Here is a 16,452-nt window from a genome sequence, read left to right as displayed (position 1 = left end):
CCTTTGGGGGGCATAAGGTATGGGGATGTATCTTTTGTTGTATTTTGTATTGCCATGAGGTGGCTTGAATTGTAATTTTGGCTTGCAATCTCCCCAATGGTACTTGGTCCACTTCCACCCGTGGAAAGATCATCACAAGATGTGGTGAAAGTGTAGCTTGGGATGGGAAGATGCATGTTGAGTGTTTGCCCTATTTGTTGTGTTGTTTGCTTGTTTGTAACCCGTCTAGTGCTTGGTTCTCCAAGCTCGGGGGTGGCTTCTAGTAAGCCTAGGCTGGGAGGTGAGCTCTCCATGGTCAAAGTTGTGTTTTATTGCAAGTTACTTGGGATGAAAAAGAAAGAATAAATAGCCTTGTTGCTGTTTTATATTGCAGAAAAGTTTTAAAAGACAAATGTATTTAATATTGAAGTTTGTAAAGAAAAAGAGAGCCATTGTTGTATTTATTTTTCCAAAAGAAAAGAAATGTATTATTTTATTCATATTACCATGGAAAGGAAAATATTGTTTGGTTTTTAAACCCATTTGTATTCATATCTACTTTGTATCTACATTTGCTAAAGAAATATATATTTTTTTCTACTTTCGTAGTTTTGCAAAAAGAAAGAAGAAATCTATTAGCTTGTATTTAAATCTTCATGTTTTACAAAAGAAAAAATGAAGTAGATGCATTTTTGTGTACTTTGAAAATAAAAATTAGTTGTTACTATGTATTCCTTTTGTTATTTATGCTGCTGCAAATTTAATTAAATCTGTTATTTTTACTTTCATTTAAAGCAAAAAATAAATCCTATAGTAGTAGTTTATTTCAAAAAAAAATATAGCATATAGTTCTAGTCTTATAATTGCCTACAAAAAAGGAGAATATATATTAAGTGTTGTTAGGATGCATTGTAAATGTTAGTTGCAGAATGTTGTTTTTAAACCAAAAAAAATAGAATATTCAACATATGTTACTTCAACCTTATTTAGAAAATAAAAGAATATTTCTTTCCCATTATTCAATCTGCAATAAGTATTAGAAAATTCTTGCATGCATTTAAAAGATATACAAGAATAATAATCTCCCAAGCTTGCCCAAATGAGTTATAAAAGGGTAATATACAAATACCTATATATATATATATATATTTTCTTCATTATTTTGAAAATATGTTTATAAAACAAACAGTGATGTATTTACAGGTTTAATAATACAAAAAAAGAGGAGGAAATTAATCATCTTGTCAAATAAGTCATTCAAAATATATATATATATATATATATATATATATATATATGTATGTATATATAAGTCATTCTTTATATGTGAAAAATCTGCATATTTCAAAATAAAACTATATATACTTCTTACTTTTATATTTATATATATTTATATATATATATATATATGTAAATATATATATATATATATATATATATATATATATATATATAAATAGATAAATAAAGTTAAAAAAAAAAGTATTTTCGCATGTTAATTTAACAAAAAAAAAGAGGGTTTTTTTATAAAAAAAAAATATTGGCAATGGAATGGGGGCCGCAGCCTTGGGCGGCGACGCCCACAGTCTGCGGGAGCCCGCAGCTATGGGCAGCGACGTCCACAGACTGCGGGGAGCCGCAGTTGTGGGCGGTGCTGTCCACGGGCTGCGGAACTCGCAGCTATGGGCGACGACGTCCAAAGACTGCAGGAGCCGCAGCCATGGGCGGTGTTCTCCGCAGCGCGCGGTACCCCCGCACTGTCTCCTCCCACGCCGGCAAACAGCTAAAAAAAAAAGTGGAAAAAAAAATGCCCCTCCGCTCGGCCATTAAACAGTCCGGTTTGGCCCTGCACACGCCACCTCCCATGGCCGCCATCCATCTTTCGGCCTGTACACACACACACACTCACAAGCCCTAACCCAATTTTCGAGTTAGGGCAAAATACTAAAAGTTTAAAACAAAAAAGAAATGTAGATATGAGGGATATAAAACACAAGCCCTAACCCTAGTTTTGGGTTAGGGCAAACACATCTAGGATTTAAAATAAGTATGTATGTGGTGGGAGTGTATGAAAAAGCGTTAATTAATATGATAAAATAAAAGCCCCTCCTCCCCTTTTGAATATATTCATGAGCACATGTTTAAATATATATATATATATATATATATATATATATATATATATATATATATATATATATATATATATATATATATATATATATATATATATATATATATATATATAAGTAGTTTAATTTCTATATTTAATTGGGGTCAAATAGTTATTTGTAAAATAAGGAATGTTCTTTCAATTAATAAATGAATGTAGGAGCAATTAATGAAGAGAATTTAAAACATTGGGTAGGATAAACCCCTGGGAAAACATAATGATTTATGTAGTGCCTTGTTGGTCCATTTATTTTGAAATTTATTAGACACTTTTTCATTATTGGATATTTTATTTAATAGATTTATTAAATCAAGAGTTAGGGTAAATCAATTTTAGACCCACTGTAATTTAAAAACTATAAGATAAATATTGATCATTTAAATTTGAGATTAATTGTTAGGTTTGAGATTTTAATTATTTATTAATGGAAGATTAGGGATAACTCTTTCGGAGAAATATTAGCTCGTTGATGACTTAGTTAATTTCATCACTAAATTAAATTAAATATTTGATTCGCACAAAATATAATTAAGACCAAACTAGATTTGCATTATTTTAATAAAGTAAGTCGATATAAGATAAATAGTCTTAAAAAAAAAAATATTCCATTTGTGCCCAAAAGTTTGGGCATGACATTTTGGTATCAGAGCAAGGTTGCCAACAATAGGAACCTTACTCCATTATGTTTCGCTATAATTATTTAATTAATTAAATTATATTTATTTTTATTATGTTTATTTTTAATTTGCTAAAATATTTCTCCGAAAATAATTATTTATTTCATTTTATTTTATTTTCTTAAAAAGGATGCCTCCATCTACGCGACAAACTCGCAAATGTGGTAGAGGCCCTAGGCGTGAACGCATGGCACGCGAAGAGGTCAATAGGGAGGAATCAGTTCCGGAAGTGAACCCAGAAGTCCCTCCTAAATGATTAGTTGACCCGAACCGAGACATCTTGGTAGCTCTACAGAACCTGATTGGCATAGTTCAGGATAGGCTTCCGGTAGTAGATCATAATGTTGAGAACCAGAACTCAGGAAGCCGTAGGACAGTGGAACGGGAATGGAGTAGGAGTCCACCTCCTAATCCCGTAGAGAGTCAGGCTGGGCATGAGCCCGAGTCCGTTCACCTACCAGCACCACCTCCAGTCATAGCACCAGTGTATATTGAGAGGGCACGTCGGGATCCAGGGGATCTAATCAGAGAGGTTATGCATCTTCAGCCACCATCTTTTGGGGGATCTACCGATGGGGTAGAAGCAAAGGCATGGCTTTTAAGCCTAGATAGGTGCTTTGCATTATGCTCTTATGAGAGCAATCTTAAAGCACGTGCGGCGGTACACCTATTGCGAGGAACAGCCTCCACATGGTGGAGACAGGAAGAGTATAAGTGTGGCTTAGAGATAGAAACCCTCACTTGGGAGATTTTCACAGAGAGATTTAAGGAGAGGTACTTATCAGAGCATTTCAGACAGCGTAGGGTGGATGAGTTTCATGACCTCCAGTAGAAGGGTCTTTCAGTGACCCAGTACAAGAACAAGTTCTTTGAACTCTTACCGTATGTAGACTACCTGAAGGATGAGAAGCTTCTCGTCAAGCGATTTATCAGAGGATTGAATTCTGGCATAGCAGGACCAGTGAGAATGGCCGCTCTAGGGAGCCTTCGGGTTGCCGTGGAGAAGGCTTTGATAGCCAAGGAGATTCAGGTCAAACCCCAGGACTAGAGGGATCGGTTCCAGAACCGTAACCCTACACCACAGACTTATGGGTTTCAGAAACCCCATTGGAAAGGTAACAATAGACACACATCAGGGTTCTCCAAACCCCCTCCTCTGCAGCAGTCACAGCAAAACCAGAGGCAAAGGCCTCTACAGAGTTAGCAGGGCGTAAAGCCCAAGCAGTGGCAGTCACAGGGTCAGAGGCGAGATCAGAGATCTCAGGCTCCTTACACACCTCCGGCGAGGACTCAGTAGTCTTCCAGAGGTGGGTATAGTGGTTCTAGTAGGACAGGGGGACAGTCTTTCTCTAGACCACAGGGAGTCCAGTTTCAGGCACGTGGCACTTGCTTCACATGTGGAGCCATGGGACACATGGCGAGAGAGTGTCCTTAGGGTTAGATGGTAGGAAATCAGAGGATGGCAGCATCAGAGCTGACAGTTGGGGATATGGGCAAGTCCCATAGGGTCTTCGCAGCGGTTGACAATTGCTAGGCAGAGCATCAGGCCATGGTTATTGAGGTAGTAGGTATGATCAGAGGTAGTAGTGTATCTATATTATTTGATTCAGGAGCTACTGACTCTTTTATATCTCCATTGGTTGTGGAGCGTTGCGGGCTAGTGGCAATTAGACAAGAGGTCAGTTGGGAAGTGGAATTATCTTCAGGGGCTAGAGTGTCAGTGGAATCAGAGGTTAAGGGTTGTCAGCTTCAGATTGGTAATACCACCACCTTAGTAGACCTTAGAGTTACACCACTCGGATCATATGGCATCGTACCTGGCATGGATTGGCTTTATGCCCACAGAGCCAAGATGGATTGTCGCCTAAAAAAGATCGAGTGTGAGGATGATCATGGTTCTTCCATAGTGATCACTGGAATTCAGAGACTTGTGTCTCTTTGTATGATCTCTGCCATGCAGCTTAAGCAGAGCATGCGAAAGGGATGTCAGTTATTTTCCATCACCATTAGTAATAGAGAAGAAGAAGAGGAAAAGGAGCCATCTATTGAAGACCATCCTATCCTTAAGGGATTTTCAGATGTATTTCCTTCAGAATTACCCAGTATGCTGCCCCGTAGAGAGATTGATTTTCATATAGACCTTGTTCTAGGAGCCGAACAAGTTTCAAGAGCACCATATAGAATGACCACAAATGAGCTTAATGAGCTCAAGATGCAGCTTGAGGAACTCCTAGAGAAGGGCCACATTCGCCCTAGTGTATCCCCTTGGGGTGCACCAGTCATCTTCATGAAGAAGAAGGATGGATCTCTCCGATTGTGCATGGATTACCATCAGTTGAACAAAGTAACTATTAAGAACCGATATCCATTGCCCAGGATCGATGATTTATTTGACCAACTTCAGGGTGCCAAAGTATTTTCCAAGATTGATCTAAAGTCGGGGTACCATCAATTGAGGATAGTGGATAGCGATATCCACAAGACCGTATTTCGCACTAGATATGGCCACTATGAGTTCACCATAGTCCCATTCGGTCTTACGAATGCCCCAGCAGTTTTCATGAGTCTCATGAATGGAGTATTCCGCACATTCCTTGACCGTTTTGTGATTGTATTTCTCGATGACATATTGATATATTCACGAAATGAGGAGGAGCATGAGGAGCACTTGAGACAGGTTTTGCAGTGTTTGAGGGATAATCAGTTGTATGGCAGTTTGTCGAAGTGTGCTTTCTTTAGAACAGAGGTCAGGTACCTTGGTCATGTTATATCTGGTGATGGGATCTCAGTAGACCCATCAAAGATCAGAGCCATTATGGATTGGCCACTGCCTACCAGTGTGACAGAGGTTAGGAGCTTCATGGGCTTAGCAGGTTATTACCGACATTTTGTTGAGGGTTTCTCTAGAGTTGCTCATCCTATTAATTCTCTTCAACGCAAAGGGAAGAAATTTGAGTGGATGGAGAAGTGCAAGAAGGCCTTTCAGGAACTTAAAAAGGCACTTACTACCGCACCTATCCTTGTAGTACCAGATCCTTCAGCTGATTTCATGGTTTGCACAGATGCTTCCCTAGAGGGTTTAGGAGCAGTACTTATGCAGGGTGGCAGAGCTATAGCTTTTGAGTCTAGGAAACTCAAGACTCATGAGCTTAATTACCCTACTAATGACCCTGAGCTTGCAGCAGTAGTGCATGCACTTGTGAGATGGAGACATTTGCTTTTGGGTCATCATTTTGAGTTGCACTTAGACCATCAGAGCCTTCAGTACATATTCACTCAGTCGAATCTTAATGCACGTTAGAGGAGATGGATGTAATTCTTGTGCGAGTATGATTTTGACGTTCACTACATCAAAGGGAAAGAAAATGTAGTTGCAGATGCTTTGAGTAGGAGACGTCATGAGGTATACACCATATCTATGAGCACAGATTTGAGAGATTGGATCATGCCGCAATTGCTAGAGGACAGATGGTATTTAGAGGTTTGCCAGGCTATACGATCTTAGGAAACATTAGAAGAGAAATATGTGGATTATTCCTTAGAGTCCGATGGTTTATTACGCTATAGAGGGCACATCTATGTACCTTCTTCTAGGGGATTGCAGGAGTTCATTATCTTAGAGGCCCATAAAGCTCCTTATGCAGCACATCCTGGGGTCAAGGAGATGCATGCAGACTTGAGGGAATTATACCATTGGCCAGGAATGCGATAGTTTATTGCTGAGTTGGTAGCCTGATGCGTTGAGTGTCAGAGAGTCAAGGTGGAGCACCGCCATCCAGGTGGGTTGCTCCAATCTCATGCTATACCAGAGTGGAAGTGGGATACTATATCTATGGACTTCATCATTTGTCTCCCTATGTCATCTCGCCACCATGATGCCATCTTGGTGATGGTTGACAAGTTGACCAAAGTGGCTCACTTTTCACCAGTTCGTACCACCTTCACAGCACCAGCAGTAGCGCAGGTTTTTTTGCGAGACATTGTCAGACTTCATGGTGTTCCATGCAAGATCATTTTCGATAAAGATTCCCTCTTCACATCTTCTTTTTGGAAGGCATTATAGGCAGCTATGGGTACCAAGCTCAATTTCAGTACAACCTATCATCCGGAAATGGATGGCCAGATAGAGAGAGTTAATCAGGTGTTAGAGGATATGCTTTGCATGTATTTGATGGATCACCAGACCCGATGGGAAGAGTACCTTCCCTTAGTGGAGTTTGCCTATAACAATGGGCATCACATGTCCTTGGGGATGCCACCCTATCAGGCATTATATGGTAGACCTTGTAGGACACCATTGAGTTGGGACTGCATAGAGGACAGAGTTGCTATTGGTCCTGAGGTAGTTCGGAATATGGAGCAGCAGGTGGACCTGATTAGGCAGCATCTTAGAGAGGCACAGGATAGACAGAAGAAATATACAGATGCGAAGAGGATAGATCGTAGCTACTTGGTTGGAGACAAAGTCTTCTTGAGAGTGCGACCGCATAAGAGTCCAATCCAATATGGAAAGGGTTCTAAGCTCGCACCTCGATTTGTAGGACCATTTGAGATCCTTGAGAGGATAGGACTAGTTGCCTACTATCTAGCATTGCCACCTAGCCTGTCACGCATCCACAATGTGTTTCATGTTTCAGTTTTGAGGAAGTATATCTATGATGAGTCTCATATTCTAGATTGGGATGCCTTGCAGGTGGAGTCGGACAGGCAGCTAGCTTTGGAGCCCATTCGCATTTTGGCATGCTAGATGCTGGGCCTTCGAGGTCGAGAGCTGGGCTAGCTTAGGGTCCAGTGGGATTGCTATGATGAGGTCACAGCCTCATGGGAGGATGCAGCATGTATGAGATCACAGTACCCCCACCTTTTTCATGAACTCTAGGAGGAAGTTCATGCCTAGAGGGGGAGGGTGTGAGGTCCTACCCCGACTCAGTTTGACCTTTTCAGTTATTTGCATATTGAGACTATTTTGGATGCTTTATTTTATTCTTTATTTTATGCTTTATGGATTTAGAAACTATATGATTCCATGATTTGGATCACATTGACATATGATGATGCTCTATTTTATGCTTGATGATTATGAAACTTTATATGTTGCTAGAATAGAATTATTTTGAAATGGTGAATGTCATTATTGGAATTGCAGGACTTCATTGTGATGATAGAAAAATGATGCTTATTTTATGAATGGTTCAATTTTGAGAATTATTTTAATTGCTTATGTGAAATCGAATTTAATTGAATGAGATATTGAATTATTGTTGCCAATGTATGAGTGTTTGATGTGCAATGAAATCCATGTAATTAATTATGTATAATTATGATTATTTGGAATTACTAATGTGTTAATTGAGATGTGCAGGAAAATTATCCATGTGACCATGGAATTTATATGGAGAACCAAACCTAGACCAATGTATGTTTGTTAAGCTAGGGGTTGTCTATTGGGAGAGACAACACCCTGTTTGTAATGTATTTTATTTGTGAAGTAAATTATGCATGTGTGTTAATTTGATTTTATTTAATTGTGTAAACCTACAAGAGAGAAATTCCATGTGTGATTTTTATATTGTATTTTATTGTGTCACTTGACACATGTGATGATTAGTGTCATTGATTTTGACTTGTCTCTTGGAGGGAGTTTTGCTTCTACCAAAGCCATTCAAACACATGAGTGTGGTCCCAAAATTTGCCTTGGGTAGGGAGTCTTGGGAGTGGTCAACTCAGGTTTGACCCGTAGGTTAACTTCAGTTGGGTTTCTAAGGGGTTAAATGGACTCCTAAGGTCAGTTTTAGGGCTTTTCCAAAGGTCCAAAGGGTATACCTATGGGTTAGGGGTATTTTGAAACATGTGACTACTCCCATGTGACTGTTTAGTCACCTCAAAAAGTGGTTTTTCCAAGGTGATCGAAAATTCAACTTAGAAGGTCCCTCCTAGGATAGACAACCTTCCCTTTTGATGTCAAACTCTCTTCCCCATCTTCTCTCACCTTTTCCCTTTCCAGTTTTAGTAATGTGTAAGAGTTTGGGAAGAGCAACCAATGGGAACTCTCACCTCACCCAAGGGGTTGCGAAGTGTGTGAGAGGCCTTCTTAGGCAAGGATTAGGGACTTAGTGAGTAATCACCCACTCTCCATTGTTGGAGATTATGCATTTGTTTTGAAAATTAGTTGTAGAATAGAATTTTTGGGAAAGATTGGAGGAAAGTTTGTGTGGATTTGGGCAGCTCCTCCCCAACTAAATCTAACATACCTATTGGCAGAATAAGGTTGGTTTTATTTCCTCTTATTTATGTTGTTTATGTTGTTTTGTTGAAGGAAAGAAATGCTTGTTGAAAGAGATGTGTTTATGTAAATTGTTGTTGGAGAAAAAAAAAATGTAAGCTTTCATTTCTATGTTTTTGTTTATGTGTTCTTGTTTTGGGAGTGTCCAAGATCTCCTACTCTTGGGGGAGTAGGATGGTCTTGGGGTGGAAGGAGTATGACAGCCTTGGGTGAGAGGCTCTCCTTATGGAGAGTGATCTCAAGGGTGTTCTTTGTGACCCTTGCTGCATAGCCTTGTGTATACATTTGGGGGTCATAAGGGGAGAAAATATGGCCTTTGAGCCTTTGGGGGGCATAAGGTATGGGGATGTATCTTTTGTTGTATTTTGTATTGCCATGAGGTGGCTTGAATTGTAATTTTGGCTTGCAATCTCCCCAATGGTACTTAGTCCACTTCCACCCGTGGAAAGATCATCACAAGATGTGGTGAAAGTGTAGCTTGGGATGGGAAGATGCATGTTGAATGTTTGCCCTATTTGTTGTGTTGTTTTCTTGTTTGTAACCCATCTAGTGCTTGGTTCTCCAAGCTCGGGGGTGGCTTCTAGTAATCCTAGGCTGGGAGGTGAGCTCTCCATGGTCAAAGTTGTGTTTTATTACAAGTTGCTTGGGATGGAAAAGAAAGAATAAAGAGCCTTGTTGTTGTTTTATGTTGCAGAAAAGTTTTAAAAGATAAATGTATTTAATATTGAAGTTTGTAAAGAAAAAGAGAGCCATTGTTGTATTTATTTTTCCAAAAGAAAAGAAATGTATTATTTTATTCATATTACCATGGAAAGGAAAGTATTGTTTGGTTTTTAAACCCATTTGTATTCATATCTACTTTGTATCTACATTTGCTAAAGAAATATATATTTTTTTCTACTTTCGTAGTTTTGCAAAAAGAAAGAAGAAATGTATTAGCTTGTATTTAAATCTTCATGTTTTACAAAAAAAAAAATGAAGTAGATGCATTTTTGTGTATTTTGAAAATAAAAATTAGTTGTTACTACGTATTCCTTTTGTTATTTATGCTGCTGCAAATTTAATTAAATCTGTTATTTTTACTTTCATTTAAAGCAGAAAATAAATCCTATAGTAGTAGTTTATTTCAAAAAAAAATATAGCATATAGTTCTAGTCTTATAATTGCCTACAAAAAAGGAGAATATATATTAAGTGTTGTTAGGATGCATTGTAAATATTAGTTGCAGAATGTTGTTTTTAAACAAAAAAATACAGAATATTCAACATATGTTACATCAACCTTATTTAGAAAATAAAAGAATATTTTTTTCCCATTATTCAATCTGCAATAAGTATTAGAAAATTCTTACATGCATTTAAAAGATATACAAGAATAATAATCTCCCAAGCTTGCCCAAATGAGTTATAAAAGGGTAATATACAAATACCTATATATATATATATATAGCTATATATATTTTCTTCATTATTTTGAAAATCTGTTTATAAAACAAACAATGATGTATTTACAGGTTAAATAATACACAAAAAAGAGGAGGAAATTAATCATCTTGTTAAATAAGTCATTCAAAACATATATATATATATATATATATATATATATATATATATATATATATATATATATATATATATATATATATATATATATATATATATATATATATATATATATATATATATATATATATGTATGTGTATATATATATATATATATGTATGTATGTATATATAAGTCATTCTTTATATGTGTAAAATCTGCATATTTCAAAATAAAACTATATATACTTCTTACCTTTATATTTATATATATTTATATATATATATATGTGTGTAAATATATATATATATATATATATATAAATAATTTGAGAAATGAAGTTAAAAACAAAAGTATTTTCGCATGTTAATTTAACAAAAAAAAAGAGGTTTTTTTTCAAAAAAAAATATTGGCAATGGAATGGGGGCCGCAGCCTTGGGCGGTGACGCCCACAGTCTGCGGGAGCCCGCAGCTATGGGCGGCGACGTCCACAGACTGTGGCGAGCTGCAGCTGTGGGCGGCGCCGTCCACTGGCTGCGGAACCCGCAGCTATGGGCGGCGACGCCCAAAGACTACGGGAGCCGCAGTCGTGGGCGGTGCTATCTGCAGCGTGCGGTACCCCTGCACTACCTCCTCCCATGCCCGCAAATAGGGGGAAATAAAACGCCCCTCTGCTCGGCCATTAAACAGTCTTGTTTGGCCCTGTGCGAGCCACCTCCCATGGCCGTCATCCATCTTTCGGCCTGTACACACACACACACTCACAAGCCCTAACCCAGTTTTTGGGTTAGGGAAAAATTCTAAAAGTTTAAAACAAAAAAGAAATGTAGATATGAGGGATATAACACACAAGCCCTAACCCTAGTTTCGGGTTAGGGCAAACACATCTAGGATTTAAAATAAGTATGTATGTGGTGGGAGTGTATAAAAAAGGGTTAATTAATATGATAAAATAAAAGCCCCTGCTCCCCTTTTGAATACATTCATGAGCACATGTATAAATTTATAGGTAAATATATATATATATATAAGTAGTTTAATTTCTATATTTAATTGGGGTCAAATAGTTATTTGTAAAATAAGGAATGTTCTTTCAATTAATAAATGAATGTAGGAGCAATTAGTGAAGAGAATTTAAAATGTTGGGTAGGATAAACCCTTGGGAAAACATAATGATTTATGTAGTGCCTTGTTGGTCCATTTATTTTGAAATTTATTAGACACTTTTTCATTATTGGATATTTTATTTAATAGATTTATTAAATCAAGAGTTAGGGTAAATCAATTTTAGACCCACTGTAATTTAAAAACTATAAGATAAATATTGATCATTTAAATTTGAGATTAATTGTTAGGTTTGAGATTTTAATTATTTATTAATGGAAGATTAGGGATAACTCTTTTGGAGAAATATTAGCTCGCTGATGACTTAGTTAATTTCATCACTAAATTAAATTAAATATTTGATTCGCACAAAATATAATTAAGACCAAACTAGATTTGCATTATTTTAATTAAGTAAGTCGTTATTAGATAAATAGTCTTAAAAAAAAAAATTATTCCATTTGTGCCCAAAAGTTTGGGCATGATAATATACATGTATATATATATATATATATATATATATATATATATATATATATATATACATATATATACATATACATATATGTACATATATGTACACACACACACACACACACACACATATTTGTATGTATATATATATGTATTTATATAGATATATATTTGTATGTATATATATGTATGTATATAGATATATAGATATATATATATATATATATATATATATATGTACATACATGTACATACATATATATATGTATATATATATATATATAGGTATATATATAGGTAAGATATATTTTAAATAAGCAGCATCAAATAATATTAATAGTTAGATTTTATCCAACATGATAAATGTTTCAAATAGTCCATTTCTTCATTTAAAATAAACATAAATCTATTTAGCATGTATTTGGTTTATTTTTGTTGTATTTCTCCCTTTTTTTTAATACAGTAAAAAAAATATGAATTAATGATTGACAGAAAGCAAAATAGAACAGAAATACAATAGTTATCTTTCTCTTTTATTTCTTTAATAGGTTTAAAGAAAAACCCCTTTTTTTTATATGAATACAATAGGTTTTCCCTTTGATGCACTTTTGATACATGGTATTTAAAACTAAATAGTTTTCTTATATTTTTTTATCTATGTGAATTTCTAGGTTTCTCTTCTATGTTTAAATCTGTATTTTTTTTCTAATCACATAAAACCAGATTTTCTAAAACTAACAGATTCGACTAGCTGCATTTCTTTTCCATTTTTAATGCCATATAGTTAGCTTTAGGAAAAGATTAATATATCTACTTTTATTTTCTGCATTTTTTTTTTTGAATAAATGACTGAAGTAAATAAAATTACAGCAGCATTATAATAGTCTAGAAATCATTTAAAAACTTTATCACTATGTACAATGCAAAATTGTTATACTTCTAATGTCTATTTGAGCATATTTTGCATTAGGATCTAAATAACTAGGACTAAATGTTATTTCCAACTTACTAACATTCATGCTTTCTTTGAAATAAATTTACTTATCTATCTAAATTTCCTACATTGCTTAAAAGGAAAAATGACAGATTCAAATAATTGATAGCAACATTAACATTGTTTTATTTAAAACAATATCACCTAATTAAATACAATATAAAGAGATAGAATGCCTTTATTTATTTTCAAGAAATAATAGCAATAGATTTTTAGTTCAAACTATAGAAAGCTTAACCCATAAATATATATATTTCATTTTGCAATAACAACATAACAAAGAATGCATTTCTTAAAAGAATACTTGAATACAATATGTCAACTTTACAAATGGGTGGAATACCCAACTAGCCTCTCATTCCTCATAAATGAGGAATTAAATAAATAAATACATTTCCTTTAAAAAAAAAAAATACAATAGAAAACTATTATGTTTCATTTTTGCAACTAAGATACCACAATAGGAACAATTCCAAAGCTTTTCCTTCAATCACTTCCCAAAGCAACCTGCAATACAAAATCTTAAGGTTATAACCATGGAGGGCTCACCTCTCAACCTAGGCTTACTAGAAGACACCTGCGAGCTTGGAGAACCAAGACCTAGATGGGTTAAACTCAAACAATACACAAACAAACAAGGAAAACTCAAAACAAACACATTCCCATTCCAAGGCTAAACATCATCACATAATGTGAGTTTTACATGGGTGAAGTAGACCAAGTACCTTAAGGAGAATTTCAAGATAGTAGATCACAAACCATCTCATGGCAACCAAGAACACATCACAAATCTATCTTGACCCAACATCCTTATGACACCCAGGGCATACATGCCATAATTTCTCCCCTTATGACCCCCAAATGCATATAGAAAATTATGCAGTGAGGGTCACATAAACAAACCCTTGAGATCACTCTCTTAAAGAGATCCTCTCTCTCTACGGCTGTCAAACAAGCTTCCACCCCCAAGACCATTTTACCCTCCCAAGGGTAAGATGGCCCTGGATACTCCCAAAACACAAGTAAATGCATACCAAAATAAAAGAAGAATCACATAAATATCTTCACAAATAAAATACAAGGGAAGAAAACAACTACATTCAAGCAATCTTTCAAAACAAATTTTCAACATGCAAAGAAAGAGATTGAACCAACCTTGAATCTGCCAAGGGTTTACTAGGGATAGTTTGGAGAAGAGCAGCCCAAATCCACACTTCTTTTCTTCAACACTTAGCTAAAAATTCTATTCAAAATTTGTTTCCAAAACTGCAAGATCTAGTCTCCAAAGATGGAGAGAGGCTGATTAACTTCCTAAGTCTCAATCCTTTGCCAAAGAAGGCTTCTCTCACTCATTCCAAACCTCTTGGGTAGAGAGAGCTCACATTGGTTGGTATTCCCAAAGTCTTACACACTCCCTCACCAAGGCACCTCAAAAAGGAGAATGAAATGGGGAAAATGAATGACACATACCAAGAAGGTTATGTAACCAAGGATGGCTCTCACAAAGATGGAATTTGGCCATCATTGGAAACTCACTTTTTGGGGAGGTTAAGCAAGTCCTAGGGAGTGGACACATGGCCAAATTCGGCCTTCACCCATAGGTACGCCATGAGGCCCATTAAAAATGCTCCTAAACTGACTCTAGGAGTTCGTTTAACCCTTTGAAAGTTCACCTAAAGTTTACCTATGAGTCAACTTTAAGTTGACCCTCCTAATGGCTCACTATCCTAGGTTTACAGGATAATTGGAAAATATAACATTGGTAAGATAAATTCCTCAAAAAAGAGGCATGACAATGCCAACTCAACATAAAATACATCTATCAAGTGACACTACAAAAATAATTCCACATCACAAATACACACATGGCAATTATCTCTTGTAGGATTTAAACAAATGAATAGATACAATTTAACAAACATGCAAACATTTACACTTATGAATAAAATACAATACATACAGGGTGTTGTCTCTCCAAATAAACAACCCCTTGTTTTACGAACGTACATAGGTATAGGCTTGATTCTCCATAATGTTTCCATGGTCACATGGATAATTTTTCTGTGCGTCTCAATTACACATTAGTAATTCCCAAATAGCCTCTTATAATATTAAACACATAAATAAAAATACAAATCAATCACTTTGCATACATTTGACACCATACAAATCAATTTACCATAAAACCAATGCAATCCATATAAAACAATTATCATAATCCTCAAAAATTCCAACCATTCATAAGGCATGCATCATAATTTCTAACATCATAATAAAGTCCTACAAATTTAGATATAGCTGACATACGTCAGATCAAGATTATCCAATTAGTGGATTATATAGGATTTCAAATCTATAACACATCAAAATGTACACCGCAAGGTGAAAAGATTCTGTAGCTTGGTTCAACTACTTTTCTCACCAATCTATCGATCTAACATAGCCCATCCTATTGAATTATAGTATTTATAAATAAGGTCAAGCATGGTCAACTAAGTTAACCAGAGCTTGATTGGGGAGGTCTCTACAGTTTCCAGGCACCGACAACATTGTTGAATACGAAACCCTAGTGTCTAGTATCAAAATATATGTAGCATGAAGAATCACAGAATTGAAAGTCTATGGAGACTCTCAATTAGTAATCAATCAAATCAATGATGACTATCATACAAAGGATGACAAGTTGATTCCTTACAAGTGTATGGTGGATGATTTCAAGAAATATTTTGAGGACATTGCCTTTTAGCATATTACAAGGTTAGATAACAGAGCTATTGATGCAATGGCCACTATAGCCTTACTCCTAAAACTTCTAGATAAACATAATCATTATGAATTCTTGGTGGAGAAAATATTTTTTGTGACCTATGATTATTCAAAATCCCAAGTCATTTGTGCCTTGGACGGTTCTGATTCCCCCCTAATGGGAAGATTTGCACCTATCTCAAAAATAATACCCTCCCACTTGATCTATCTCATAACCAAAAGTGCACCTTTATCAACCAAGCATCCCACTACATCTTAACCGCTGACACACTTTACCACCAAGGTCTAGATGGTACTCTTCTTCAATGCCTCAATCGTAACAAATCTGACTCCGCCTTACATGAGCTTCATGAAGATATTTATGGTGTGCATTCAAGTGGTCCTAGTCTTGCCAAGAAACTTCTAAGAATGGGATATTACTAGCCAACGATGGAGAGAGAGTCCTATCAATTTGCTCGGA

Source organism: Cryptomeria japonica, chromosome 11, assembly GCF_030272615.1.
Source record: "Cryptomeria japonica chromosome 11, Sugi_1.0, whole genome shotgun sequence".
Classification (NCBI taxonomy): Eukaryota; Viridiplantae; Streptophyta; class Pinopsida; order Cupressales; family Cupressaceae; genus Cryptomeria; species Cryptomeria japonica.
Note: the sequence above shows the minus strand (reverse complement) of the source record.